The sequence below is a fragment of the Primulina tabacum genome, chromosome 10 (genome assembly GCF_025594145.1).
Source record: "Primulina tabacum isolate GXHZ01 chromosome 10, ASM2559414v2, whole genome shotgun sequence".
Taxonomy (NCBI): domain Eukaryota; kingdom Viridiplantae; phylum Streptophyta; class Magnoliopsida; order Lamiales; family Gesneriaceae; genus Primulina; species Primulina tabacum.
Window position 1 is genome coordinate 39213051 of NC_134559.1, and position 27808 is coordinate 39240858.

General features: G+C 44.5%; 31 non-coding genes and 4 pseudogenes across 31 annotated transcripts; all 35 read right to left on the minus strand.

Moving 5' to 3' along the window:
- Positions 1 to 515: 515 nt before the first annotated feature.
- On the minus strand, positions 516 to 633 carry LOC142512849 (5S ribosomal RNA; annotated as a pseudogene).
- A 607-nt stretch (positions 634 to 1240) lies between these two features.
- On the minus strand, positions 1241 to 1364 carry LOC142508278 (5S ribosomal RNA). Its single transcript, XR_012806500.1, has one exon. It is a non-coding gene; the product is annotated as a 5S ribosomal RNA (ribosomal RNA).
- A 684-nt stretch (positions 1365 to 2048) lies between these two features.
- Positions 2049 to 2167, minus strand: LOC142511051 (5S ribosomal RNA). Its single transcript, XR_012808705.1, has one exon. It is a non-coding gene; the product is annotated as a 5S ribosomal RNA (ribosomal RNA).
- Positions 2168 to 2851: 684 nt separating this feature from the next.
- LOC142514280 (5S ribosomal RNA) lies at positions 2852 to 2970 on the minus strand. Its single transcript, XR_012810181.1, has one exon. It is a non-coding gene; the product is annotated as a 5S ribosomal RNA (ribosomal RNA).
- A 685-nt stretch (positions 2971 to 3655) lies between these two features.
- LOC142507394 (5S ribosomal RNA) lies at positions 3656 to 3774 on the minus strand. The gene has a single exon (XR_012805653.1). It is a non-coding gene; the product is annotated as a 5S ribosomal RNA (ribosomal RNA).
- A 683-nt stretch (positions 3775 to 4457) lies between these two features.
- LOC142516395 (5S ribosomal RNA) lies at positions 4458 to 4576 on the minus strand. Its single transcript, XR_012812192.1, has one exon. It is a non-coding gene; the product is annotated as a 5S ribosomal RNA (ribosomal RNA).
- Positions 4577 to 5259: 683 nt separating this feature from the next.
- On the minus strand, positions 5260 to 5378 carry LOC142514986 (5S ribosomal RNA). The gene has a single exon (XR_012810855.1). It is a non-coding gene; the product is annotated as a 5S ribosomal RNA (ribosomal RNA).
- A 612-nt stretch (positions 5379 to 5990) lies between these two features.
- Positions 5991 to 6114, minus strand: LOC142508279 (5S ribosomal RNA). The gene has a single exon (XR_012806501.1). It is a non-coding gene; the product is annotated as a 5S ribosomal RNA (ribosomal RNA).
- A 684-nt stretch (positions 6115 to 6798) lies between these two features.
- Positions 6799 to 6917, minus strand: LOC142513531 (5S ribosomal RNA). Its single transcript, XR_012809473.1, has one exon. It is a non-coding gene; the product is annotated as a 5S ribosomal RNA (ribosomal RNA).
- A 684-nt stretch (positions 6918 to 7601) lies between these two features.
- Positions 7602 to 7720, minus strand: LOC142514281 (5S ribosomal RNA). The gene has a single exon (XR_012810182.1). It is a non-coding gene; the product is annotated as a 5S ribosomal RNA (ribosomal RNA).
- Positions 7721 to 8405: 685 nt separating this feature from the next.
- LOC142516475 (5S ribosomal RNA) lies at positions 8406 to 8524 on the minus strand. Its single transcript, XR_012812268.1, has one exon. It is a non-coding gene; the product is annotated as a 5S ribosomal RNA (ribosomal RNA).
- Positions 8525 to 9208: 684 nt separating this feature from the next.
- On the minus strand, positions 9209 to 9327 carry LOC142507043 (5S ribosomal RNA). The gene has a single exon (XR_012805310.1). It is a non-coding gene; the product is annotated as a 5S ribosomal RNA (ribosomal RNA).
- Positions 9328 to 10011: 684 nt separating this feature from the next.
- On the minus strand, positions 10012 to 10130 carry LOC142514036 (5S ribosomal RNA). Its single transcript, XR_012809950.1, has one exon. It is a non-coding gene; the product is annotated as a 5S ribosomal RNA (ribosomal RNA).
- A 612-nt stretch (positions 10131 to 10742) lies between these two features.
- LOC142509568 (5S ribosomal RNA) lies at positions 10743 to 10865 on the minus strand. Its single transcript, XR_012807736.1, has one exon. It is a non-coding gene; the product is annotated as a 5S ribosomal RNA (ribosomal RNA).
- Positions 10866 to 11547: 682 nt separating this feature from the next.
- Positions 11548 to 11665, minus strand: LOC142511526 (5S ribosomal RNA; annotated as a pseudogene).
- A 684-nt stretch (positions 11666 to 12349) lies between these two features.
- Positions 12350 to 12468, minus strand: LOC142514282 (5S ribosomal RNA). Its single transcript, XR_012810183.1, has one exon. It is a non-coding gene; the product is annotated as a 5S ribosomal RNA (ribosomal RNA).
- A 685-nt stretch (positions 12469 to 13153) lies between these two features.
- LOC142512309 (5S ribosomal RNA) lies at positions 13154 to 13271 on the minus strand (annotated as a pseudogene).
- Positions 13272 to 13954: 683 nt separating this feature from the next.
- Positions 13955 to 14073, minus strand: LOC142514283 (5S ribosomal RNA). Its single transcript, XR_012810184.1, has one exon. It is a non-coding gene; the product is annotated as a 5S ribosomal RNA (ribosomal RNA).
- Positions 14074 to 14756: 683 nt separating this feature from the next.
- Positions 14757 to 14875, minus strand: LOC142515711 (5S ribosomal RNA). The gene has a single exon (XR_012811541.1). It is a non-coding gene; the product is annotated as a 5S ribosomal RNA (ribosomal RNA).
- Positions 14876 to 15558: 683 nt separating this feature from the next.
- Positions 15559 to 15677, minus strand: LOC142514284 (5S ribosomal RNA). Its single transcript, XR_012810185.1, has one exon. It is a non-coding gene; the product is annotated as a 5S ribosomal RNA (ribosomal RNA).
- A 685-nt stretch (positions 15678 to 16362) lies between these two features.
- On the minus strand, positions 16363 to 16481 carry LOC142513442 (5S ribosomal RNA). Its single transcript, XR_012809389.1, has one exon. It is a non-coding gene; the product is annotated as a 5S ribosomal RNA (ribosomal RNA).
- A 685-nt stretch (positions 16482 to 17166) lies between these two features.
- Positions 17167 to 17285, minus strand: LOC142506839 (5S ribosomal RNA). The gene has a single exon (XR_012805114.1). It is a non-coding gene; the product is annotated as a 5S ribosomal RNA (ribosomal RNA).
- A 684-nt stretch (positions 17286 to 17969) lies between these two features.
- On the minus strand, positions 17970 to 18087 carry LOC142512957 (5S ribosomal RNA). The gene has a single exon (XR_012808929.1). It is a non-coding gene; the product is annotated as a 5S ribosomal RNA (ribosomal RNA).
- A 681-nt stretch (positions 18088 to 18768) lies between these two features.
- LOC142511242 (5S ribosomal RNA) lies at positions 18769 to 18886 on the minus strand. Its single transcript, XR_012808723.1, has one exon. It is a non-coding gene; the product is annotated as a 5S ribosomal RNA (ribosomal RNA).
- A 684-nt stretch (positions 18887 to 19570) lies between these two features.
- Positions 19571 to 19689, minus strand: LOC142508424 (5S ribosomal RNA). The gene has a single exon (XR_012806636.1). It is a non-coding gene; the product is annotated as a 5S ribosomal RNA (ribosomal RNA).
- Positions 19690 to 20373: 684 nt separating this feature from the next.
- Positions 20374 to 20492, minus strand: LOC142510881 (5S ribosomal RNA; annotated as a pseudogene).
- Positions 20493 to 21176: 684 nt separating this feature from the next.
- Positions 21177 to 21295, minus strand: LOC142516149 (5S ribosomal RNA). The gene has a single exon (XR_012811960.1). It is a non-coding gene; the product is annotated as a 5S ribosomal RNA (ribosomal RNA).
- A 685-nt stretch (positions 21296 to 21980) lies between these two features.
- Positions 21981 to 22098, minus strand: LOC142510459 (5S ribosomal RNA). The gene has a single exon (XR_012808569.1). It is a non-coding gene; the product is annotated as a 5S ribosomal RNA (ribosomal RNA).
- Positions 22099 to 22782: 684 nt separating this feature from the next.
- Positions 22783 to 22901, minus strand: LOC142511168 (5S ribosomal RNA). The gene has a single exon (XR_012808716.1). It is a non-coding gene; the product is annotated as a 5S ribosomal RNA (ribosomal RNA).
- Positions 22902 to 23584: 683 nt separating this feature from the next.
- LOC142511284 (5S ribosomal RNA) lies at positions 23585 to 23703 on the minus strand. Its single transcript, XR_012808727.1, has one exon. It is a non-coding gene; the product is annotated as a 5S ribosomal RNA (ribosomal RNA).
- Positions 23704 to 24386: 683 nt separating this feature from the next.
- LOC142516161 (5S ribosomal RNA) lies at positions 24387 to 24505 on the minus strand. The gene has a single exon (XR_012811971.1). It is a non-coding gene; the product is annotated as a 5S ribosomal RNA (ribosomal RNA).
- Positions 24506 to 25188: 683 nt separating this feature from the next.
- On the minus strand, positions 25189 to 25306 carry LOC142510470 (5S ribosomal RNA). The gene has a single exon (XR_012808580.1). It is a non-coding gene; the product is annotated as a 5S ribosomal RNA (ribosomal RNA).
- Positions 25307 to 25990: 684 nt separating this feature from the next.
- Positions 25991 to 26108, minus strand: LOC142510482 (5S ribosomal RNA). The gene has a single exon (XR_012808592.1). It is a non-coding gene; the product is annotated as a 5S ribosomal RNA (ribosomal RNA).
- Positions 26109 to 26791: 683 nt separating this feature from the next.
- On the minus strand, positions 26792 to 26910 carry LOC142516172 (5S ribosomal RNA). The gene has a single exon (XR_012811982.1). It is a non-coding gene; the product is annotated as a 5S ribosomal RNA (ribosomal RNA).
- Positions 26911 to 27592: 682 nt separating this feature from the next.
- Positions 27593 to 27711, minus strand: LOC142516185 (5S ribosomal RNA). Its single transcript, XR_012811993.1, has one exon. It is a non-coding gene; the product is annotated as a 5S ribosomal RNA (ribosomal RNA).
- Positions 27712 to 27808: the final 97 nt, after the last annotated feature.

Here is a 27808-nt window from a genome sequence, read left to right on the forward strand (position 1 = left end):
TGTCGGGTCGGTTACGTAAATTATGGATAAAACAGTCGAAATAATTGTTTTTTAATGAGTAACCGTCTCCGGAGTAATCTGCGTCATACCCTTCTGCACAGAACCGGCTCACGACAACAAAAATCGATAAATGTTCACAGAAAATAGAAAAAAAATAAGAAGGAAATAACGAATGTAAAGCTATTATTATGCCTGGGATACAATAAAATGGAACCGGAATCGAATTTCGAACTTCCTAAGCGGATTTCTTGATGAACGAAAGCTTAACAGAAGCGTTAAATCGCAAATTAGAGGGTCTTAGAAGGAATTCGGCTAAAATCTCGTCAGCTCATTGCGTAGAAATGAGTCTCGTCTGTTTGACCTTTATAATCAAATTAGCCTACAATTTTGTTCCAAATTCGGCAGTGCCCGAGCTACTTTCATTTCACATGTCTTATCTGGTCCCGATCGAGATTCAGATTATTTAAGCCGAAAATCGTCTGTCTACAAGTAATCAAAAAAGAAAAACACGAAAAAGGGTGCAACACGAGGATTTCCCATGGGGGTCAACCATCCTAGTATTGTCTCTCGCCAAGCACGCTTAACTTCGGAGTTTTGATGGGATCCTGCATTAATGCTGGTATGATCGCACCCCGAATTGAGTGGGATGTTTATTTTTATATCCCTCGAGTACGTGTGGAGATAGGGCGGCGATGGACAACACGCGGCACTGCCTCCTCCTCATCCAACTATAACGTTAAGCGTTCTGGCGCGATGGCAGAGCTAGGATGGGTGACCTCCCTGGGAAGACCTCGTGTCGCGAACGTTTACGTAAATTATTGATAAAACAGTCGAAATAATACGTAAATTATGGATAAAACAGTCGAAATAATTGTTTTTATTGAGTTAACCGTCTCCAGAGTAATCAGCGTCATACCCTTCCGCACAGAACCGGCTCACGACAACAAAAATCGATAAATGTTCCCAGAAAATAGAAAAAAAATAGAAGAAGGAATTAACGAATGTAAAGCTATTATGCCTGGAATACGATAAAATGGAACCGGAATCAAATTTCGAACTTTCTAAGCGGATTTCTCGTCCGTTGCCCGTTTACAATCAAATTAGCCTACAATTTTGTCCAATCCGGCAGTGCCCGAGCTACTTTCATTTCACATGTCTTATCTGGTCCCGATTGAGATTCAGATGATTTGAGCCGAAAATCGTCTGTCAACAAGTAATCAAAAATAGAAAAACACGAAAAAGGGTACAACACGAGGACTTCCCAGGGGACCGGGTCACCCATCCTAGTACTGCTCTCGCCCAAGCACGCTTAACTTCGAAGTTCTGATGGGATCCGGTGCAATAGTGCTGGTATGATCGCACCCGACATTGAGTGGGATGTTTATTCTTATATCCCTCGAGTACGTGTAGAGCGGGCGGCGATGGACAACACGCGGCACTGCTCTCGCTCAATCATAACCATGAAGTTAAGCGTTCTGGCGCGATGGCAGAGCTAGGATGGGTGACCTCCCTGGGAAAGACCTCGTGTCGCGACCGGTTACGTAAATTATGAATAAAACAGTCGAAATAATTGTTTTAATGAGTTAACCGTCTCCGGAGTATCTGCGTCATACCCTTCCGCACAGAACCGTCTAACGACAACAAAAATCGATAAATGTTCCCAGAAAATAGAAAAAAAAATAAGAAGAAGGAAATAACGAATGTAAAGCTATTATTATGCCTGGGATACGATAAAATGGAACCAGGAATCGAATTTCGAACTTTCTAAGCGGATTTCTCGAGGAAACGAAAGCTTAACAGAAGCGTTAAATTCGAAAATTAAGGGTCTTAGAGAAGGAATTCGGCTAAAATCTCGTCAGCTCATTGCGTAAGAATGAGTCTCGTCCGTTTGCCCGTTTACAATCAAATTAGCCTACAATTTTGTCCAAATCCGGCAGTGCCCGAGCTACTTTCATTTCACATGTCTTATCTGGTCCCGATCGAGATTCAGATGATTTGAGCCGAAAATCGTCTGTCAACAAGTAATCAAAAATAGAAAAACACGAAAAGGGGTGCAACACGAGGACTTCCCAGGGGGTCACCCATCCTAGTACTGCTCTCGCCCAAGCACGCTTAACTTCGGAGTTCTGATGGGATCCGGTGCATTAGTGCTGGTATGATCGCACCCGACATTGAGTGGGATGTTTATTCTTATATCCCTCGAGTACGTGTGGAGCGGGCGGCGATGGACAACACGCGGCACTGCTCTCGCCCAATCATAACCATGAAGTTAAGCGTTCTGGCGCGATGGCAGAGCTAGGATGGGTGACCTCCCTGGGAAGACCTCGTGTCGCGACCGTTTACGTAAATTATGGATAAAACAGTCGAAATAATTGTTTTTAATGAGTTAACCGTCTCCGGAGTAATCTGCGTCATACCCTTCCGCACAGAACCGGCTCACGGACAACAAAAATCGATAAATGTTCCCAGAAAATAGAAAAAAAAATAAGAAGAAGGAAATAACGAATGTAAAGCTATTATTATGCCTGAGATACGATAAAATGGAACCGGAATCGAATTTCAAACTTCCTAAGCGGATTTCTCGAGGAAACGAAAGCTTAACAGAAACGGTAAATCACAAATTCGAGGGTTTAGAGAAGGAATTCGGCTAAAATCTCGTCAGCTCATTGCGTAGTAATGAGTCTCGTCCGTTTGCCCGTTTACAATCAAATTAGCCTACAATTTTGTCCAAATCCGGCAGTGCCCGAGCTACTTTCATTTCACATGTCTTATCTGGTCCCGATAGAGATTCAGATGATTTGAGCCGAAAATCGTCTGTCAACAAGTAATCAAAAATAGAAAAACACGAAAAGGGGTGCAACACGAGGACTTCACAGGGGGTCACCCATCCTAGTACTGCTCTCGCCCAAGAATGCTTAACTTCGGAGTTCTGATGGGATCCGGTGCATTAGTGCTGGTATGATCGCACCCGACATTGAGTGGGATGTTTATTCTTACATCCCTCGAGTACGTGTGGAGCGGGCGGCGATGGACAACACGCGGCACTGCTCTCGCCCAATCATAACCATGAAGTTAAGCGTTCTGGCACGATGGCAGAGCTAGGATGGGTGACCTCCCTGGGAAGACCTCGTGTCGCGACCGTTTACGGAAATAATGGATAAAACAGTCGAAATAATTGTTTTTAATGAGTTAACCGTCTCCGGAGTAATCTGCGTCATACCCTTCCGCACAGAACCGGCTCAGGACAACAAAAATCGATAAATGTTCCCAGAAAATAGAAAAAAACAATAAGAAGAAGGAAATAACGAATGTAATGCTATTATTATGCCTGGGATACGATAAAATGGAACCGGAATCGAATTTCAAACTTCCTAAGCGGATTTCTCGAGGAAACGAAAGCTTAACAGAAACGGTAAATCACAAATTCGAGGGTTTTAGAGAAGGAATTCGGCTAAAATCTCGTCAGCTCATTGCGTAGTAATGAGTCTCGTCCGTTTGCCCGTTTACAATCAAATTAGCCTACAATTTTGTCCAAATCCGGCAGTGCCCGAGCTACTTTCATTTCACATGTCTTATCTGGTCCCGATCGAGATTCAGATGATTTGAGCCGAAAATCGTCTGTCAACAAGTAATCAAAAATAGAAAAACACGAAAAGGGGTGCAACACGAGGACTTCACAGGGGGTCACCCATCCTAGTACTGCTCTCGCCCAAGCACGCTTAACTTCGGAGTTCTGATGGGATCCGGTGCATTAGTGCTGGTATGATCGCACCCGACATTGAGTGGGATGTTTATTCTTATCCCTCAGAGTACGTGTGGAGCAGGCGGCGATGGACAACACGCGGCACTGCTCTCGCCCAATCATAACCATGAAGTTAAGTGTTCTGGCGCGATGGCAGAGCTAGGATGGGTGACCTCCCTGGGAAGACCTCGTGTCGCGACCGTTTACGTAATTATGGATAAAACAGTCGAAATAATTGTTTTTAATGAGTTAACCGTCTCCGGAGTAATCTGCGTCATACCCTTCCGCACAGAACCGGCTCACGACAACAAAAATCGATAAATGTTCCCAGAAAATAGAAAAAAAAATAAGAAGAAGGAAAATAACGAATGTAAAGCTATTATTATGCCTGGGATACGATAAAATGGAACCGGAATCGAATTTCGAACTTCCTAAGCGGATTTCTCGAGGAAACGAAAGCTTAACAGAAACGGTAAATCGCAAATTAGAGGGTCTTAGAGAAGGAATTCGGCTAAAATCTCGTCAGCTCATTGCGTAGTAATAAGTCTCGTCCGTTTGCCCATTTACAATCAAATTAGCCTATAATTTTGTCCAAATCCGGCAGTCCCCGAGCTACTTTCATTTCACATGTCTTATCTGCTCCCAATCGAGATTCAGATTATTTGAGCCCAAAATCGTCTGTCAACAAGTAATCAAAAATAGAAAAACACGAAAAGAGGTGCAACACGAGGACTTCCCAGGGTGTCACCCATCCTAGTACTGCTCTCGCCCAAGCACGCTTAACTTCGGAGTTCTTATGGGATCCGGTGCATTAGGGCTGGTATGATCGCACCCGACATTGAGTGGGATGTTTATTCTTATATTCCTCGAGTACGTGTGGAGCGGGCGGCGATGGACAACACGCGGCACTGCTCTCGTCCAATCATAACCATGAAGTTAAGCGTTCTGGCGCGATGGCAGAGCTAGGATGGGTGACCTCCCTGGGAAGACCTCGTGTCGGGATCGGTTACGTAAATTATGGATAAAACAGTCGAAATAATTGTTTTTAATGAGTTAACCGTCTCCGGAGTAATCTGCGTCATACCCTTCTGCACAGAACCGGCTCACGACAACAAAAATCGATAAATGTTCACAGAAAATAGAAAAAAAATAAGAAGAAGGAAATAACGAATGTAAAGCTATTATTATGCCTGGGATACAATAAAATGGAACCGGAATCGAATTTCGAACTTCCTAAGCGGATTTCTTGATGAAACGAAAGCTTAACAGAAGCGTTAAATCGCAAATTAGAGGGTCTTAGAGAAGGAATTCGGCTAAAATCTCGTCAGCTCATTGCGTAGAAATGAGTCTCGTCTGTTTGACCTTTTATAATCAAATTAGCCTACAATTTTGTTCAAATTCGGCAGTGCCCGAGCTACTTTCATTTCACATGTCTTATCTGGTCCCGATCGAGATTCAGATTATTTAAGCCGAAAATCGTCTGTCTACAAGTAATCAAAAATAGAAAAACACGAAAAAGGGTGCAACACGAGGATTTCCCAGGGGGTCACCCATCCTAGTATTGCTCTCGCCCAAGCACGCTTAACTTCGGAGTTTTGATGGGATCCGGTGCATTAATGCTGGTATGATCGCACCCGACATTGAGTGGGATGTTTATTTTTATATCCCTCGAGTACGTGTGGAGCGGGCGGCGATGGACAACACGCGGCACTGCTCTCGCCCAATCATAACCATGAAGTTAAGCGTTCTGGCGCGATGGCAGAGCTAGGATGGGTGACCTCCCTGGGAAGACCTCGTGTCGCGAACGTTTACGTAAATTATTGATAAAACAGTCGAAATAATACGTAAATTATGGATAAAACAGTCGAAATAATTGTTTTTATTGAGTTAACCGTCTCCAGAGTAATCAGCGTCATACCCTTCCGCACAGAACCGGCTCACGACAACAAAAATCGATAAATGTTCCCAGAAAATAGAAAAAAAATAAGAAGAAGGAATTAACGAATGTAAAGCTATTATTATGCCTGGAATACGATAAAATGGAACCGGAATCAAATTTCGAACTTTCTAAGCGGATTTCTCGTCCGTTTGCCCGTTTACAATCAAATTAGCCTACAATTTTGTCCAAATCCGGCAGTGCCCGAGCTACTTTCATTTCACATGTCTTATCTGGTCCCGATTGAGATTCAGATGATTTGAGCCGAAAATCGTCTGTCAACAAGTAATCAAAAATAGAAAAACACGAAAAAGGGTACAACACGAGGACTTCCCAGGGGACCGGGTCACCCATCCTAGTACTGCTCTCGCCCAAGCACGCTTAACTTCGAAGTTCTGATGGGATCCGGTGCAATAGTGCTGGTATGATCGCACCCGACATTGAGTGGGATGTTTATTCTTATATCCCTCGAGTACGTGTAGAGCGGGCGGCGATGGACAACACGCGGCACTGCTCTCGCTCAATCATAACCATGAAGTTAAGCGTTCTGGCGCGATGGCAGAGCTAGGATGGGTGACCTCCCTGGGAAAACCTCGTGTCGCGACCGGTTACGTAAATTATGAATAAAACAGTCGAAATAATTGTTTTTAATGAGTTAACCGTCTCCGGAGTAATCTGCGTCATACCCTTCCGCAAAGAACCGTCTAACGACAACAAAAATCGATAAATGTTCCCAGAAAATAGAAAAAAAAATAAGAAGAAGAAAATAACGAATGTAAAGCTATTATTATGCCTGGGATACGATAAAATGGAACCAGAATCGAATTTCGAACTTTCTAAGCGGATTTCTCGAGGAAACGAAAGCTTAACAGAAGCGTTAAATCGAAAATTAAAGGGTCTTAGAGAAGGAATTCGGCTAAAATCTCGTCAGCTCATTTGCGTAATAATGAGTCTCGTCCGTTTGCCCGTTTACAATCAAATTAGCCTACAATTTTGTCCAAATCCGGCAGTGCCGAGCTACTTTCATTTCACATGTCTTATCTGGTCCCGATCGAAATTCAGATTATTTGAGCCAAAAATCGTCTGTCAACAAGTAATCAAAAATAGAAAAACACGAAAAGGGGTGCAACACGAGGACTTCCCAGGGGGTCACCCATCCTAGTACTGCTCTCGCCCAAGAATGCTTAACTTCGGAGTTCTGATGGGATCCGGTGCATTAGTGCTGGTATGATCGCACCCGACATTGAGTGGGATGTTTATTCTTACATCCCTCGAGTACGTGTGGAGCGGGCGGCGATGGACAACACGCGGCACTGCTCTCGCCCAATCATAACCATGAAGTTAAGCGTTCTGGCACGATGGCAGAGCTAGGATGGGTGACCTCCCTGGGAAGACCTCGTGTCGCGACCGTTTACGGAAATAATGGATAAAACAGTCGAAATAATTGTTTTTAATGAGTTAACCGTCTCCGGAGTAATCTGCGTCATACCCTTCCGCACAGAACCGGCTCAGGACAACAAAAATCGATAAATGTTCCCAGAAAATAGAAAAAAAAATAAGAAGAAGGAAATAACGAATGTAAAGCTATTATTATGCCTGAGATACGATAAAATGGAACCGGAATCGAATTTCAAACTTCCTAAGCGGATTTCTCGAGGAAACGAAAGCTTAACAGAAACGGTAAATCACAAATTCGAGGGTTTTAGAGAAGGAATTCGGCTAAAATCTCGTCAGCTCATTGCGTAGTAATGAGTCTCGTCCGTTTGCCCGTTTACAATCAAATTAGCCTACAATTTTGTCCAAATCCGGCAGTGCCCGAGCTACTTTCATTTCACATGTCTTATCTGGTCCCGATAGAGATTCAGATGATTTGAGCCGAAAATCGTCTGTCAACAAGTAATCAAAAATAGAAAAACACGAAAAGGGGTGCAACACGAGGACTTCACAGGGGGTCACCCATCCTAGTACTGCTCTCGCCCAAGAATGCTTAACTTCGGAGTTCTGATGGGATCCGGTGCATTAGTGCTGGTATGATCGCACCCGACATTGAGTGGGATGTTTATTCTTACATCCCTCGAGTACGTGTGGAGCGGGCGGCGATGGACAACACGCGGCACTGCTCTCGCCCAATCATAACCATGAAGTTAAGCGTTCTGTCACGATGGCAGAGCTAGGATGGGTGACCTCCCTGGGAAGACCTCGTGTCGCGATCGTTTACGGAAATAATGGATAAAACAGTCGAAATAATTGTTTTTAATGAGTTAACCGTCTCCGGAGTAATCTGCGTCATACCCTTCCGCACAGAACCGGCTCAGGACAACAAAAATCGATAAATGTTCCCAGAAAATAGAAAAAAACAATAAGAAGAAGGAAATAACGAATGTAATGCTATTATTATGCCTGGGATACGATAAAATGGAACCGGAATCGAATTTCAAACTTCCTAAGCGGATTTCTCGAGGAAACGAAAGCTTAACAGAAACGGTAAATCACAAATTCGAGGGTTTTAGAGAAGGAATTCGGCTAAAATCTCGTCAGCTCATTGCGTAGTAATGAGTCTCGTCCGTTTGCCCGTTTACAATCAAATTAGCCTACAATTTTGTCCAAATCCGGCAGTGCCCGAGCTGCTTTCATTTCACATGTCTTATCTGGTCCCGATAGAGATTCAGATGATTTGAGCCGAAAATCGTCTGTCAACAAGTAATCAAAAATAGAAAAACACGAAAAGGGGTGCAACACGAGGACTTCACAGGGGGTCACCCATCCTAGTACTGCTCTCGCCCAAGAATGCTTAACTTCGGAGTTCTGATGGGATCCGGTGAATTAGTACTGGTATGATCGCACCGGACATTGAGTGGATGTTTATTCTTATCTCCCAAGAGTACGTGTGGAGAAGGCGCCGATGGACAACACACGGCACTGCTCTCGCCCAATCAGAACCATGAAGTTAAGTGTTCTGGCGCGATGGCAGAGCTAGGATGGGTAACCTCCCTGGGAAGTACTCGTGTCGCGACCGTTTACGTATATTATGGATAAAACAGTCGAAAGAATTGTTTTTAATGAGTTAACTGTCTCCGGAGTAATCTGCGTCATACCCTTCCGCACAGAACCGGCTCAGGACAACAAAAATCGATAAATGTTCCCAGAAAATAGAAAAAAACAATAAGAAGAAGGAAATAACGAATGTAAAGCTATTATTATGCCTGGGATACGAAAAAATGGAACCGGAATCGAATTTCAAACTTCCTAAGCGGATTTCTCGAGGAAACGAAAGCTTAACAGAAACGGTAAATCACAAATTCGAGGGTTTTAGAGAAGGAATTCGGCTAAAATCTCGTCAGCTCATTGCGTAGTAATAAGTCTCGTCCGTTTGCCCATTTACAATCAAATTAGCCTATAATTTTGTCCAAATCCGGCAGTCCCCGAGCTACTTTCATTTCACATGTCTTATCTGCTCCCAATCGAGATTCAGATTATTTGAGCCCAAAATCGTCTGTCAACAAGTAATCAAAAATAGAAAAACACGAAAAGAGGTGCAACACGAGGACTTCCCAGGGTGTCACCCATCCTAGTACTGCTCTCGCCCAAGCACGCTTAACTTCGGAGTTCTTATGGGATCCGGTGCATTAGGTCTGGTATGATCGCACCCGACATTGAGTGGGATGTTTAGTCTTATATTCCTCGAGTACGTGTGGAGCGGGCGGCGATGGACAACACGCGGCACTGCTCTCGTCCAATCATAACCATGAAGTTAAGCGTTCTGGCGCGATGGCAGAGCTAGGATGGGTGACCTCCCTGGGAAGACCTCGTGTCGGGATCGGTTACGTAAATTATGGATAAAATAGTCGAAATAATTGTTTTTAATGAGTTAACCGTCTCCGGAGTAATCTGCGTCATACCCTTCTGCACAGAACCGGCTCACGACAACAAAAATCGATAAATGTTCACAGAAAATAGAAAAAAAAATAAGAAGAAGGAAATAACGAATGTAAAGCTATTATTATGCCTGGGATACAATAAAATGGAACCGGAATCGAATTTCGAACTTCCTAAGCGGATTTCTTGATGAAACGAAAGCTTAACAGAAGCGTTAAATCGCAAATTAGAGGGTCTTAGAGAAGGAATTCGGCTAAAATCTCGTCAGCTCATTGCGTAGAAATGAGTCTCGTCTGTTTGACCTTTTATAATCAAATTAGCCTACAATTTTGTCCAAATTCGGCAGTGCCCGAGCTACTTTCATTTCACATGTCTTATCTGGTCCCGATCGAGATTCAGATGATTTAAGCCGAAAATCGTCTGTCTACAAGTAATCAAAAATAGAAAAACACGAAAAAGGGTGCAACACGAGGATTTCCCAGGGGGTCACCCATCCTAGTACTGCTCTCGCCCAAGCACGCTTAACTTCGGAGTTTTGATGGGATCCGGTGCATTAATGCTGGTATAATCGCACCCGACATTGAGTGGGATGTTTATTTTTATATCCCTCGAGTACGTGTGGAGCGGGCGGCGATGGACAACACGCGGCACTGCTCTCGCCCAATCATAACCATGAAGTTAAGCGTTCTGGCGCGATGGCAGAGCTAGGATGGGTGACCTCCCTGGGAAGACCTCGTGTCGCGAACGTTTACGTAAATTATTGATAAAACAGTCGAAATAATACGTAAATTATGGATAAAACAGGCAAAATAATTGTTTTTATTGAGTTAACCGTCTCCAGAGTAATCAGCGTCATACCCTTCCGCACAGAACCGGCTCACGACAACAAAAATCGATAAATGTTCCCAGAAAATAGAAAAAAAATAAGAAGAAGGAATTAACGAATGTAAAGCTATTATTATGCCTGGAATACGATAAAATGGAACCGGAATCAAATTTCGAACTTTCTAAGCGGATTTCTCGTCCGTTTGCCCGTTTACAATCAAATTAGCCTACAATTTTGTCCAAATCCGGCAGTGCCCGAGCTACTTTCATTTCACATGTCTTATCTGGTCCCGATTGAGATTCAGATGATTTGAGCCGAAAATCGTCTGTCAACAAGTAATCAAAAATAGAAAAACACGAAAAAGGGTACAACACGAGGACTTCCCAGGGGACCGGGTCACCATCCTAGTACTGCTCTCGCCCAAGCACGCTTAACTTCGAAGTTCTGATGGGATCCGGTGCAATAGTGCTGGTATGATCGCACCCGACATTGAGTGGGATGTTTATTCTTATATCCCTCGAGTACGTGTAGAGCGGGCGGCGATGGACAACACGCGGCACTGCTCTCGCTCAATCATAACCATGAAGTTAAGCGTTCTGGCGCGATGGCAGAGCTAGGATGGGTGACCTCCCTGGGAAAACCTCGTGTCGCGACCGGTTACGTAAATTATGAATAAAACAGTCGAAATAATTGTTTTTAATGAGTTAACCGTCTCCGGAGTAATCTGCGTCATACCCTTCCGCACAGAACCGGCTAACGACAACAAAAATCGATAAATGTTCCCAGAAAATAAAAAAAAAAATAAGAACAGGAAATAACTAATGTAAAGCTATTATTATGCCTGGGATACGATAAAATGGAACCAGAATCGAATTTCGAACTTCCTAAGCGGATTTCTCGAGGAAACGAAAGCTTAACAGAAGCGTTAAATCGCAAATTAAAGGGTCTTAGAGAAGGAATTCGGCTAAAATCTCGTCAGCTCATTGCGTAGTAATGAGTCTCGTCCGTTTGCCCGTTTACAATCAAATTAGCCTACAATTTTGTCCAAATCCGGCAGTGCCGAGCTACTTTCATTTCACATGTCTTATCTGGTCCCGATCGAAATTCAGATGATTTGAGCCGAAAATCGTCTGTCAACAAGTAATCAAAAATAGAAAAACACGAAAAGGGGTGCAACACGAGGACTTCCCAGGGGGTCACCCATCCTAGTACTGCTCTAGCCCAAGCACGCCTAACTTCGGAGTTCTGATGGGATCCTTACATTAGTGCTGGTATGATCGTAACCGACATTGAGTGGGATGTTTATTCTTATATCCCTCGAGTACGTGTAGAGCGAGCGGCGATGGACAACACGCGGCACTGCTCTCGCCCAATCATAACCATGAAGTTAAGCGTTCTGGCACGATGGCAGAGGTAGGATGGGTGACCTCCCTGGGAAGACCTCGTGTCGCGACCGTTTACGTAAATTATTGATAAAACAGTCGAAATAATTGTTTTTAATGAGTTAACCGTCTCCGGAGTAATCTGCGTCATACCCTTCCGCACAGAACCGGCTAACGACAACAAAAATCGATAAATGTTCCCATAAAATAGAAAAAAAAATAAGAAGAAGGAAATAAAGATTGTAAAGCTATTATTATGCCTGAGATACGATAAAATGGAACCGGAATCGAATTTCAAACTTCCTAAGCGGATTTCTCGAGGAAACGAAAGCTTAACAGAAGCGGTAAATCACAAATTCGAGGGTTTTAGAGAAGGAATTCGGCTAAAATCTCGTCAGCTCATTGCGTAGTAATGAGTCTCGTCCGTTTGCCCGTTTACAATCAAATTAGCCTACAATTTTGTCCAAATCCGGCAGTGCCCGAGCTACTTTCATTTCACATGTCTTATCTGGTCCCGATCGAGATTCAGATGATTTGAGCCGAAAATCGTCTGTCAACAAGTAATCAAAAATAGAAAAACACGAAAAGGGGTGCAACACGAGGACTTCACAGGGGGTCACCCATCCTAGTACTGCTCTCGCCCAAGAATGCTTAACTTCGGAGTTCTGATGGGATCCGGTGCATTAGTGCTGGTATGATCGCACCCGACATTGAGTGGGATGTTTATTCTTACATCCCTCGAGTACGTGTGGAGCGGGCGGCGATGGACAACACGCGGCACTGCTCTCGCCCAATCATAACCATGAAGTTAAGCGTTCTGGCACGATGGCAGAGCTAGGATGGGTGACCTCCCTGGGAAGACCTCGTGTCGCGACCGTTTACGGAAATAATGGATAAAACAGTCGAAATAATTGTTTTTAATGAGTTAACCGTCTCCGGAGTAATCTGCGTCATACCCTTCCGCACAGAACCGGCTCAGGACAACAAAAATCGATAAATGTTCCCAGAAAATAGAAAAAAACAATAAGAAGAAGGAAATAACGAATGTAATGCTATTATTATGCCATGGATACGATAAAATGGAACCGGAATCGAATTTCGAACTTCCTAAGCGGATTTCTCGAGGAAACGAAAGCTTAACAGAAGCGTTAAATCGCAAATTAGAGGGTCTTAGAGAAGGAATTCGGCTAAAATCTCGTCAGCTCATTGCGTGGTAATGAGTCTCGTCCGTTTGCCCGTTCACAATCAAATTAGCCTACAATTTTGTCCAAATCCGGCAGTGCCCGAGCTACTTTCATTTCACATGTCTTATCTGGTCCCGATTGAAATTCAGATGATTTGAGCCGAAAATCGTCTGTCAACAAGTAATCAAAAATACAAAAACACGAAAAGGGGTGCAACACGAGGACTTCCCAGGGAGTCACACATCCTAGTACTGCTCTAGCCCAAGCATGCTTAACTTCGGAGTTCTGATGGGATCCTGACATTAGTGCTGGTATGATCGTACCCGACATTGAGTGGGATGTTTATTCTTATATCCCTCGAGTACGTGTAGAGCGAGCGGCGATGGACAACACGCGGCACTGCTCTCGCCCAATCATAACCATGAAGTTAAGCGTTCTGGCGCGATGGCAGAGGTAGGATGGGTGACCTCCCTGGGAAGACCTCGTGTCGCGACCGTTTACGTAAATTATTGATAAAACAGTCGAAATAATTTTTTTTAATGAGTTAACCGTCTCCGGAGTAATCTGCGTCATACCCTTCCGCACAGAACCGGCTAACGACAACAAAAATCGATAAATGTTCCCATAAAATAGAAAAAAAAAATAAGAAGAAGGAAATAAAGAATGTAAAGCTATTATTATGCCTGAGATACGATAAAAGGAACCGGAATCGAATTTCGAACTTCCTAAGTGGATTTCTCGAGGAAACGAAAGCTTAACAGAAGCGGTAAATCGCAATTCGAGGGTTTTAGAGAAGGAATTCGGCTAAAATCTCGTCAGCTCATTGCGTAGTAATGAGTCTCGTCCGTTTGCCCGTTTACAATCAAATTAGCCTACAATTTTGTCTAAATCCGGCAATGCCCGAGCTACTTTCATTTCACATGTCTTATCTGGTCCCGATCGAGATTCAGATGATTTGAGCCGAAAATCGTCTGTCAACAAGTAATCAAAAATAGAAAAACACGAAAAGGGGTGCAACACGAGGACTTCACAGGGGGTCACCCATCCTAGTACTGCTCTCGCCCAAGAATGCTTAACTTCGGAGTTCTGATGGGATCCGGTGCATTAGTGCTGGTATGATCGCACCCGACATTGAGTGGGATGTTTATTTTATATCCCTCGAGTACGTGTGGAGCGGGCGGCGATGGACAACACGCGGCACTGCTCTCGCCCAATCATAACCATGAAGTTAAGCGTTCTGGCACGATGGCAGAGCTAGGATGGGTGACCTCCCTGGGAAGACCTCGTGTCGCGACCGTTTACGGAAATAATGGATAAAACAGTCGAAATAATTGTTTTTAATGAGTTAACCGTCTCCGGAGTAATCTGCGTCATACCCTTCCGCACAGAACCGGCTCACGGACAACAAAAATCGATAAATGTTCCCAGAAAATAGAAAAAAAAATAAGAAGAAGGAAATAACGAATGTAAGCTATTATTATGCCTGGGATACGATAAAATGGAACCGGAATCGAATTTCGAACTTCCTAAGCGGATTTCTCGAGGAAACGAAAGCTTAACAGAAGCGGTAAATCGCAAATTAGAGGGTCTTAGAGAAGGAATTCGGCTAAAATCTCGTCAGCTCATTGCGTAGTAATGAGTCTCGTCCGTTTGCCCATTTACAATCAAATTAGCCTACAATTTTGTCCAAATCCGGCAGTGCCCGAGCTACTTTCATTTCACATGTCTTATCTGGTCTCGATCGAGATTCAGATGATTTGAGCCGAAAATCGTCTGTCAACAAGTAATCAAAAATAGAAAAACACGAAAAGGGGTGCAACACGAGGACTTCCTAGGGGGTCACCCATTCTAGTACTGCTCTCGCCCAAGCACGCTTAACTTCGGAGTTCTGATGGGATCCATGGCATTAGTGCTGGTATGATCGCACCCGACATTGAGTGGGATGTTTATTCTTATATCCCTCGAGTACGTGTGGAGCGGGCGGCGATGGACAACACGCGGCACTGCTCTCGCCCAATCATAACCATGAAGTTAAGCGTTCTGGCGCGATGGCAGAGGTAGGATGGGTGACCTCCCTGGGAAGACCTCGTGTCGCGACCGTTTACGTAAATTATGGATAAAACAGTCGAAATAATTGTTTTTAATGAGTTAACCGTCTCCGGAGTAATCTGCGTCATACCCTTCCGCACAGAACCGGCTAACGACAACAAAAATCGATAAATGTTCCCAGAAAATAGAAAAAAAAAATAAGAAGAAGGAAATAAAGAATGTAAAGCTATTATTATGCCTGAGATACGATAAAATGGAACCGGAATCGAATTTCGAACTTCCTAAGTGGATTTCTCGAGGAAACGAAAGCTTAACAGAAGCGGTAAATCGCAATTCGAGGGTTTAGAGAAGGAATTCGGCTAAAATCTCGTCAGCTCATTGCGTAGTAATGAGTCTCGTCCGTTTGCCCGTTTACAATCAAATTAGCCTACAATTTTGTCTAAATCCGGCAGTGCCCGAGCTACTTTCATTTCACATGTCTTATCTGGTCCCGATCGAGATTCAGATGATTTGAGCCGAAAATCGTCTGTCAACAAGTAATCAAAAATAGAAAAACACGAAAAGGGGTGCAACACGAGGACTTCACAGGGGGTCACCCATCCTAGTACTGCTCTCGCCCAAGAATGCTTAACTTCGGAGTTCTGATGGGATCCGGTGCATTAGTGCTGGTATGATCGCACCCGACATTGAGTGGGATGTTTATTCTTATATCCCTCGAGTACGTGTGGAGCGGGCGGCGATGGACAACACGCGGCACTGCTCTCGCCCAATCATAACCATGAAGTTAAGCGTTCTGGCACGATGGCAGAGCTAGGATGGGTGACCTCCCTGGGAAGACCTCGTGTCGCGACCGTTTACGGAAATTATGGATAAAACAGTCGAAATAATTGTTTTTAATGAGTTAACCGTCTCCGGAGTAATCTGCGTCATACCCTTCCGCACAGAACCGGCTCACGACAACAAAAATCGATAAATGTTCCCAGAAAATAGAAAAAAAAATAAGAAGAAGGAAATAACGAATGTAATGCTATTATTATGCCTGGGATACGATAAAATGGAACCGGAATCGAATTTCGAACTTCCTAAGCGGATTTCTCGATGGAAACGAAAGCTTAAGAGAAGCGGTAAATCGCAAATTAGAGGGTCTTAGAGAAGGAATTCGGCTAAAATCTCGTCAGCTCATTGCGTAGTAATGAGTCTCGTCCGTTTGCCCGTTTACAATCAAATTAGCCTACAATTTTGTCCAAATCCGGCAGTGCCCGAGCTACTTTCATTTCACATGTCTTATCTGGTCTCGATCGAGATTCAGATGATTTGAGCCGAAAATCGTCTGTCAACAAGTAATCAAAAATAGAAAAACACGAAAAAGGGCGCAACACGAGGACTTCCTAGGGGGTCACCCATCCTAGTACTGCTCTCGCCCAAGCACGCTTAACTTCGGAGTTCTGATGGAATCCGGTGCATTAGTGCTGGTATGATCGCACCCGACATTGAGTGGGATGTTTATTCTTATATCCCTCGAGTACGTGTGGAGCGGGCGGCGATGGACAACACGCGGCACTGCTCTCGCCCAATCATAACCATGAAGTTAAGCGTTCTGGCGCGATGGCAGAGGTAGGATGGGTGACCTCCCTGGGAAGACCTCGTGTCGCGACCGTTTACGTAAATTATGGATAAAACAGTCGAAATAATTGTTTTTAATGAGTTAACCGTCTCCGGAGTAATCTGCGTCATACCCTTCCGCACAGAACCGGCTCACGACAACAAAAATCGATAAATGTTCCCTAGAAAATAGAAAAAAAAATAAGAAGAAGGAAATAACGAATGTAAAGCTATTATTATGCCTGGGATACGATAAAATGGAACCGGAATCGAATTTCGAACTTCCTAAGCGGATTTCTCGAGGAAACGAAAGCTTAACAGAAGCGGTTAATCGCAAATTAGAGGGTCTTAGAGAAGGAATTCGGCTAAAATCTCGTCAGCTCATTGCGTAGTAATGAGTCTCGTCCGTTTGCCCGTTTACAATCAAATTAGCCTACAATTTTGTCCAAATCCGGCAGTGCCCGAGCTACTTTCATTTCACATGTCTTATCTGGTCCCGATCGAGATTCAGATGATTTGAGCCGAAAATCGTCTGTCAACAAGTAATCAAAAATAGAAAAACACGAAAAGGGGTGCAACACGAGGACTTCCCAGGAGGTCACCCATCCTAGTACTGCTCTCGCCCAAGCACGCTTAACTTCGGAGTTCTGATGGGATCCGGTGCATTAGTGCTGGTATGATCGCACCCGACATTGAGTGGGATGTTTATTCTTATATCCCTCGAGTACGTGTGGAGCGGGCGGCGATGGACAACACGCGGCACTGCTCTCGCCCAATCATAACCATGAAGTTAAGCGTTCTGGCGCGATGGCAGAGGTAGGATGGGTGACCTCCCTGGGAAGACCTCGTGTCGCGACCGTTTACGTAAATTATGGATAAAACAGTCGAAATAATTGTTTTTAATGAGTTAACCGTCTCCGGAGTAATCTGCGTCATACCCTTCCGCACAGAACCGGCTCACGACAACAAAAATCGATAAATGTTCCCAGAAAATAGAAAAAAAAATAAGAAGAAGGAAATAACGAATGTAAAGCTATTATTATGCCTGGGATACGATAAAATGGAACCGGAATCGAATTTCGAACTTCCTAAGCGGATTTCTCGAGGAAACGAAAGCTTAACAGAAGCGGTAAATCGCAAATTAGAGGGTCTTAGAGAAGGAATTCGGCTAAAATCTCGTCAGCTCATTGCGTAGTAATGAGTCTCGTCCGTTTGCCCGTTTACAATCAAATTAGCCTACAATTTTGTCCAAATCCGGCAGTGCCCGAGCTACTTTCATTTCACATGTCTTATCTGGTCCCGATCGAGATTCAGATGATTTGAGCCGAAAATCGTCTGTCAACAAGTAATCAAAAATAGAAAAACACGAAAAGGGGTGCAACACGAGGACTTCCAGGGGGTCACCCATCCTAGTACTGCTCTCGCCCAAGCACGCTTAACTTCGGAGTTCTGATGGGATCCGGTGCATTAGTGCTGGTATGATCGCACCCGACATTGAGTGGGATGTTTATTCTTATATCCCTCGAGTACGTGTGGAGCGGGCGGCGATGGACAACACGCGGCACTGCTCTCGCCCAATCATAACCATGAAGTTAAGCGTTCTGGCGCGATGGCAGAGCTAGGATGGGTGACCTCCCTGGGAAGACCTCGTGTCGCGACCGTTTACGTAAATTATGGATAAAACAGTCGAAATAATTGTTTTTAATGAGTTAACCGTCTCCGGAGTAATCTGCGTCATACCCTTCCGCACAGAACCGGCTCACGACAACAAAAATCGATAAATGTTCCCAGAAAATAGAAAAAAAATAAGAAGAAGGAAATAACGAATGTAAAGCTATTATTATGCCTGGGATACGATAAAATGGAACCGGAATCGAATTTCGAACTTCCTAAGCGGATTTCTCGAGGAAACGAAAGCTTAACAGAAGCGGTAATCGCAAATTAGAGGGTCTTAGAGAAGGAATTCGGCTAAAATCTCGTCAGCTCATTGCGTAGTAATGAGTCTCGTCCGTTTGCCCGTTTACAATCAAATTAGCCTACAATTTTGTCCAAATCCGGCAGTGCCCGAGCTACTTTCATTTCACATGTCTTATCTGGTCCCGATCGAGATTCAGATGATTTGAGCCGAAAATCGTCTGTCAACAAGTAATCAAAAATAGAAAAACACGAAAAGGGTGCAACACGAGGACTTCCCAGGGGTCACCCATCCTAGTACTGCTCTCGCCCAAGCACGCTTAACTTCGGAGTTCTGATGGGATCCGGTGCATTAGTGCTGGTATGATCGCACCCGACATTGAGTGGGATGTTTATTCTTATATCCCTCGAGTACGTGTGGAGCGGGCGGCGATGGACAACACGCGGCACTGCTCTCGCCCAATCATAACCATGAAGTTAAGCGTTCTGGCGCGATGGCAGAGCTAGGATGGGTGACCTCCCTGGGAAGACCTCGTGTCGCGACCGTTTACGTAAATTATGGATAAAACAGTCGAAATAATTGTTTTTAATGAGTTAACCGTCTCCGGAGTAATCTGCGTCATACCCTTCCGCACAGAACCGGCTCACGACAACAAAAATCGATAAATGTTCCCAGAAAATAGAAAAAAAAATAAGAAGAAGGAAATAACGAATGTAAAGCTATTATTATGCCTGGGATACGATAAAATGGAACCGGAATCGAATTTCGAACTTCCTAAGCGGATTTCTCGAGGAAACGAAAGCTTAACAGAAGCGGTAAATCGCAAATTAGAGGGTCTTAGAGAAGGAATTCGGCTAAAATCTCGTCAGCTCATTGCGTAGTAATGAGTCTCGTCCGTTTGCCCGTTTACAATCAAATTAGCCTACAATTTTGTCCAAATCCGGCAGTGCCCGAGCTACTTTCATTTCACATGTCTTATCTGGTCCCGATCGAGATTCAGATGATTTGAGCCGAAAATCGTCTGTCAACAAGTAATCAAAAATAGAAAAACACGAAAAGGGGTGCAACACGAGGACTTCCCAGGAGGTCAGCCATCCTAGTACTGCTCTCGCCCAAGCACGCTTAACTTCGGAGTTCTGATGGGATCCGGTGCATTAGTGCTGGTATGATCGCACCCGACATTGAGTGGGATGTTTATTCTTATATCCCTCGAGTACGTGTGGAGCGGGCGGCGATGGACAACACGCGGCACTGCTCTCGCCCAATCATAACCATGAAGTTAAGCGTTCTGGCGCGATGGCAGAGCTAGGATGGGTGACCTCCCTGGGAAGACCTAGTGTCGCGACCGTTTACGTAAATTATGGATAAAACAGTCGAAATAATTGTTTTTAATGAGTTAACCGTCTCCGGAGTAATCTGCGTCATACCCTTCCGCACAGAACCGGCTCACGACAACAAAAATCGATAAATGTTCCCAGAAAATAGAAAAAAAAATAAGAAGAAGGAAATAACGAATGTAAAGCTATTATTATGCCTGGGATACGATAAAATGGAACCGGAATCGAATTTCGAACTTCCTAAGCGGATTTCTCGAGGAAACGAAAGCTTAACAGAAGCGGTAAATCGCAAATTAGAGGGTCTTAGAGAAGGAATTCGGCTAAAATCTCGTCAGCTCATTGCGTAGTAATGAGTCTCGTCCGTTTGCCCGTTTACAATCAAATTAGCCTACAATTTTGTCCAAATCCGGCAGTGCCCGAGCTACTTTCATTTCACATGTCTTATCTGGTCCCGATCGAGATTCAGATGATTTGAGCCGAAAATCGTCTGTCAACAAGTAATCAAAAATAGAAAAACACGAAAAGGGGTTCAACACGAGGACTTCCCAGGAGGTCACCCATCCTAGTACTGCTCTCGCACAAGCACGATTTACTTCTAAGTTCTGATGGGATCCGGTGCATTAGTGCTGGTATGATCCCACCCGACATTGAGTGGGATGTTTATTTTTATATCCCTCGAGTACGTGTAGAGCGGGCGGCGATGGACAACACGCGGCACTGCTCTCGCCCAATCATAACCATGAAGTTAAGCGTTCTGGCGCGATGGCAGAGCTAGGATGGGTGACCTCCCTGGGAAGACCTCGTGTCGCGATCGTTTACGTAAATTATGGATAAAACAGTCGAAATAATTGTTTTTAATGAGTTAACCATCTCCGGAGTAATCTGCGTCATACCCTTCCGCACAGAACCGGCTCACGACAACAAAAATCGATAAATGTTCCCAGAAAATAGAAAAAAAAATAAGAAGAAGGAAATAACGAATGTAAAGCTATTATTATGCCTGGGATACGATAAAATGGAACCGGAATCGAATTTCGAACTTCCTAAGCGGATTTCTCGAGGAAACGAAAGCTTAACAGAAGCGGTTAAATCGCAAATTAGAGGGTCTTAGAGAAGGAATTCGGCTAAAATCTCGTCAGCTCATTGCGTAGTAATGAGTCTCGTCCGTTTGCCCGTTTACAATCAAATTAGCCTACAATTTTGTCCAAATCCGGCAGTGCCCGAGCTACTTTCATTTCACATGTCTTATCTGGTCCCGATCGAGATTCAGATGATTTGAGCCGAAAATCGTCTGTCAACAAGTAATCAAAAATAGAAAAACACGAAAAGGGTGCAACACGAGGACTTCCCAGGGGGTCACCCATCCTAGTACTGCTCTCGCCCAAGCACGCTTAACTTCGGAGTTCTGATGGGATCCGGTGCATTAGTGCTGGTATGATCGCACCCGACATTGAGTGGGATGTTTATTCTTATATCCCTCGAGTACGTGTGGAGCGGGCGGCGATGGACAACACGCGGCACTGCTCTCGCCCAATCATAACCATGAAGTTAAGCGTTCTGGCGCGATGGCAGAGGTAGGATGGGTGACCTCCCTGGGAAGACCTCGTGTCGCGATCCGTTTACGTAAATTATGGATAAAACAGTCGAAATAATTGTTTTTAATGAGTTAACCGTCTCCGGAGTAATCTGCGTCATACCCTTCCGCACAGAACCGGCTCACGACAACAAAAATCGATAAATGTTCCCAGAAAATAGAAAAAAAAATAAGAAGAAGGAAATAACGAATGTAAAGCTATTATTATGCCTGGGATACGATAAAATGGAACCGGAATCGAATTTCGAACTTCCTAAGCGGATTTCTCGAGGAAACGAAAGCTTAACAGAAGCGGTAAATCGCAAATTAGAGGGTCTTAGAGAAGGAATTCGGCTAAAATCTCGTCAGCTCATTGCGTAGTAATGAGTCTCGTCCGTTTGCCCGTTTACAATCAAATTAGCCTACAATTTTGTCCAAATCCGGCAGTGCCCGAGCTACTTTCATTTCACATGTCTTATCTGGTCCCGATCGAGATTCAGATGATTTGAGCCGAAAATCGTCTGTCAACAAGTAATCAAAAATAGAAAAACACGAAAAGGGGTGCAACACGAGGACTTCCCAGGGGTCACCCATCCTAGTACTGCTCTCGCCCAAGCACGCTTAACTTCGGAGTTCTGATGGGATCCGGTGCATTAGTGCTGGTATGATCGCACCCGACATTGAGTGGGATGTTTATTCTTATATCCCTCGAGTACGTGTGGAGCGGGCGGCGATGGACAACACGCGGCACTGCTCTCGCCCAATCATAACCATGAAGTTAAGCGTTCTGGCGCGATGGCAGAGCTAGGATGGGTGACCTCCCTGGGAAGACCTCGTGTCGCGATCGTTTACGTAAATTATGGATAAAACAGTCGAAATAATTGTTTTTAATGAGTTAACCGTCTCCGGAGTAATCTGCGTCATACCCTTCCGCACAGAACCGGCTCACGACAACAAAAATCGATAAATGTTCCCAGAAAATAGAAAAAAAAATAAGAAGAAGGAAATAACGAATGTAAAGCTATTATTATGCCTGGGATACGATAAAATGGAACCGGAATCGAATTTCGAACTTCCTAAGCGGATTTCTCGAGGAAACGAAAGCTTAACAGAAGCGGTAAATCGCAAATTAGAGGGTCTTAGAGAAGGAATTCGGCTAAAATCTCGTCAGCTCATTGCGTAGTAATGAGTCTCGTCCGTTTGCCCGTTTACAATCAAATTAGCCTACAATTTTGTCCAAATCCGGCAGTGCCCGAGCTACTTTCATTTCACATGTCTTATCTGGTCCCGATCGAGATTCAGATGATTTGAGCCGAAAATCGTCTGTCAACAAGTAATCAAAAATAGAAAAACACGAAAAGGGGTGCAACACGAGGACTTCCCAGGGGGTCACCCATCCTAGTACTGCTCTCGCCCAAGCACGCTTAACTTCGGAGTTCTGATGGGATCCGGTGCATTAGTGCTGGTATGATCGCACCCGACATTGAGTGGGATGTTTATTCTTATATCCCTCGAGTACGTGTGGAGCGGGCGGCGATGGACAACACGCGGCACTGCTCTCGCCCAATCATAACCATGAAGTTAAGCGTTCTGGCGCGATGGCAGAGCTAGGATGGGTGACCTCCCTGGGAAGACCTCGTGTCGCGACCGTTTACGTAAATTATGGATAAAACAGTCGAAATAATTGTTTTTAATGAGTTAACCGTCTCCGGAGTAATCTGCGTCATACCCTTCCGCACAGAACCGGCTCACGACAACAAAAATCGATAAATGTTCCCAGAAAATAGAAAAAAAATAAGAAGAAGGAAATAACGAATGTAAAGCTATTATTATGCCTGGGATACGATAAAATGGAACCGGAATCGAATTTCGAACTTCCTAAGCGGATTTCTCGAGGAAACGAAAGCTTAACAGAAGCGGTAAATCGCAAATTAGAGGGTCTTAGAGAAGGAATTCGGCTAAAATCTCGTCAGCTCATTGCGTAGTAATGAGTCTCGTCCGTTTGCCCGTTTACAATCAAATTAGCCTACAATTTTGTCCAAATCCGGCAGTGCCCGAGCTACTTTCATTTCACATGTCTTATCTGGTCCCGATCGAGATTCAGATGATTTGAGCCGAAAATCGTCTGTCAACAAGTAATCAAAAATAGAAAAACACGAAAAGGGGTGCAACACGAGGACTTCCCAGGGGGTCACCCATCCTAGTACTGCTCTCGCCCAAGCACGCTTAACTTCGGAGTTCTGATGGGATCCGGTGCATTAGTGCTGGTATGATCGCACCCGACATTGAGTGGGATGTTTATTCTTATATCCCTCGAGTACGTGTGGAGCGGGCGGCGATGGACAACACGCGGCACTGCTCTCGCCCAATCATAACCATGAAGTTAAGCGTTCTGGCGCGATGGCAGAGCTAGGATGGGTGACCTCCCTGGGAAGACCTCGTGTCGCGACCGTTTACGTAAATTATGGATAAAACAGTCGAAATAATTGTTTTTAATGAGTTAACCGTCTCCGGAGTAATCTGCGTCATACCCTTCCGCACAGAACCGGCTCACGACAACAAAAATCGATAAATGTTCCCAGAAAATAGAAAAAAAAATAAGAAGAAGGAAATAACGAATGTAAAGCTATTATTATGCCTGGGATACGATAAAATGGAACCGGAATCGAATTTCGAACTTCCTAAGCGGATTTCTCGAGGAAACGAAAGCTTAACAGAAGCGGTAAATCGCAAATTAGAGGGTCTTAGAGAAGGAATTCGGCTAAAATCTCGTCAGCTCATTGCGTAGTAATGAGTCTCGTCCGTTTGCCCGTTTACAATCAAATTAGCCTACAATTTTGTCCAAATCCGGCAGTGCCCGAGCTACTTTCATTTCACATGTCTTATCTGGTCCCGATCGAGATTCAGATGATTTGAGCCGAAAATCGTCTGTCAACAAGTAATCAAAAATAGAAAAACACGAAAAGGGTGCAACACGAGGACTTCCCAGGGGGTCACCCATCCTAGTACTGCTCTCGCCCAAGCACGCTTAACTTCGGAGTTCTGATGGGATCCGGTGCATTAGTGCTGGTATGATCGCACCCGACATTGAGTGGGATGTTTATTCTTATATCCCTCGAGTACGTGTGGAGCGGGCGGCGATGGACAACACGCGGCACTGCTCTCGCCCAATCATAACCATGAAGTTAAGCGTTCTGGCGCGATGGCAGAGGCTAGGATGGGTGACCTCCCTGGGAAGACCTCGTGTCGCGACGTTTACGTAAATTATGGATAAAACAGTCGAAATAATTGTTTTTAATGAGTTAACCGTCTCCGGAGTAATCTGCGTCATACCCTTCCGCACAGAACCGGCTCACGACAACAAAAATCGATAAATGTTCCCAGAAAATAGAAAAAAAATAAGAAGAAGGAAATAACGAATGTAAAGCTATTATTATGCCTGGGATACGATAAAATGGAACCGGAATCGAATTTCGAACTTCCTAAGCGGATTTCTCGAGGAAACGAAAGCTTAACAGAAGCGGTAAATCGCAAATTAGAGGGTCTTAGAGAAGGAATTCGGCTAAAATCTCGTCAGCTCATTGCGTAGTAATGAGTCTCGTCCGTTTGCCCGTTTACAATCAAATTAGCCTACAATTTTGTCCAAATCCGGCAGTGCCCGAGCTACTTTCATTTCACATGTCTTATCTGGTCCCGATCGAGATTCAGATGATTTGAGCCGAAAATCGTCTGTCAACAAGTAATCAAAAATAGAAAAACACGAAAAGGGGTGCAACACGAGGACTTCCCAGGGGTCACCCATCCTAGTACTGCTCTCGCCCAAGCACGCTTAACTTCGGAGTTCTGATGGGATCCGGTGCATTAGTGCTGGTATGATCGCACCCGACATTGAGTGGGATGTTTATTCTTATATCCCTCGAGTACGTGTGGAGCGGGCGGCGATGGACAACACGCGGCACTGCTCTCGCCCAATCATAACCATGAAGTTAAGCGTTCTGGCGCGATGGCAGAGCTAGGATGGGTGACCTCCCTGGGAAGACCTCGTGTCGCGACCGTTTACGTAAATTATGGATAAAACAGTCGAAATAATTGTTTTTAATGAGTTAACCGTCTCCGGAGTAATCTGCGTCATACCCTTCCGCACAGAACCGGCTCACGACAACAAAAATCGATAAATGTTCCCAGAAAATAGAAAAAAAAATAAGAAGAAGGAAATAACGAATGTAAAGCTATTATTATGCCTGGGATACGATAAAATGGAACCGGAATCGAATTTCGAACTTCCTAAGCGGATTTCTCGAGGAAACGAAAGCTTAACAGAAGCGGTAAATCGCAAATTAGAGGGTCTTAGAGAAGGAATTCGGCTAAAATCTCGTCAGCTCATTGCGTAGTAATGAGTCTCGTCCGTTTGCCCGTTTACAATCAAATTAGCCTACAATTTTGTCCAAATCCGGCAGTGCCCGAGCTACTTTCATTTCACATGTCTTATCTGGTCCCGATCGAGATTCAGATGATTTGAGCCGAAAATCGTCTGTCAACAAGTAATCAAAAATAGAAAAACACGAAAAGGGGTGCAACACGAGGACTTCCCAGGGGTCACCCATCCTAGTACTGCTCTCGCCCAAGCACGCTTAACTTCGGAGTTCTGATGGGATCCGGTGCATTAGTGCTGGTATGATCGCACCCGACATTGAGTGGGATGTTTATTCTTATATCCCTCGAGTACGTGTGGAGCGGGCGGCGATGGACAACACGCGGCACTGCTCTCGCCCAATCATAACCATGAAGTTAAGCGTTCTGGCGCGATGGCAGAGCTAGGATGGGTGACCTCCCTGGGAAGACCTCGTGTCGCGACCGTTTACGTAAATTATGGATAAAACAGTCGAAATAATTGTTTTTAATGAGTTAACCGTCTCCGGAGTAATCTGCGTCATACCCTTCCGCACAGAACCGGCTCACGACAACAAAAATCGATAAATGTTCCCAGAAAATAGAAAAAAAAATAAGAAGAAGGAAATAACGAATGTAAAGCTATTATTATGCCTGGGATACGATAAAATGGAACCGGAATCGAATTTCGAACTTCCTAAGCGGATTTCTCGAGGAAACGAAAGCTTAACAGAAGCGGTAAATCGCAAATTAGAGGGTCTTAGAGAAGGAATTCGGCTAAAATCTCGTCAGCTCATTGCGTAGTAATGAGTCTCGTCCGTTTGCCCGTTTACAATCAAATTAGCCTACAATTTTGTCCAAATCCGGCAGTGCCCGAGCTACTTTCATTTCACATGTCTTATCTGGTCCCGATCGAGATTCAGATGATTTGAGCCGAAAATCGTCTGTCAACAAGTAATCAAAAATAGAAAAACACGAAAAGGGTGCAACACGAGGACTTCCCAGGGGGTCACCCATCCTAGTACTGCTCTCGCCCAAGCACGCTTAACTTCGGAGTTCTGATGGGATCCGGTGCATTAGTGCTGGTATGATCGCACCCGACATTGAGTGGGATGTTTATTCTTATATCCCTCGAGTACGTGTGGAGCGGGCGGCGATGGACAACACGCGGCACTGCTCTCGCCCAATCATAACCATGAAGTTAAGCGTTCTGGCGCGATGGCAGAGGTAGGATGGGTGACCTCCCTGGGAAGACCTCGTGTCGCGACCGTTTACGTAAATTATGGATAAAACAGTCGAAATAATTGTTTTTAATGAGTTAACCGTCTCCGGAGTAATCTGCGTCATACCCTTCCGCACAGAACCGGCTCACGACAACAAAAATCGATAAATGTTCCCAGAAAATAGAAAAAAAATAAGAAGAAGGAAATAACGAATGTAAAGCTATTATTATGCCTGGGATACGATAAAATGGAACCGGAATCGAATTTCGAACTTCCTAAGCGGATTTCTCGAGGAAACGAAAGCTTAACAGAAGCGGTAAATCGCAAATTAGAGGGTCTTAGAGAAGGAATTCGGCTAAAATCTCGTCAGCTCATTGCGTAGTAATGAGTCTCGTCCGTTTGCCCGTTTACAATCAAATTAGCCTACAATTTTGTCCAAATCCGGCAGTGCCCGAGCTACTTTCATTTCACATGTCTTATCTGGTCCCGATCGAGATTCAGATGATTTGAGCCGAAAATCGTCTGTCAACAAGTAATCAAAAATAGAAAAACACGAAAAGGGTGCAACACGAGGACTTCCCAGGGGGTCACCCATCCTAGTACTGCTCTCGCCCAAGCACGCTTAACTTCGGAGTTCTGATGGGATCCGGTGCATTAGTGCTGGTATGATCGCACCCGACATTGAGTGGGATGTTTATTCTTATATCCCTCGAGTACGTGTGGAGCGGGCGGCGATGGACAACACGCGGCACTGCTCTCGCCCAATCATAACCA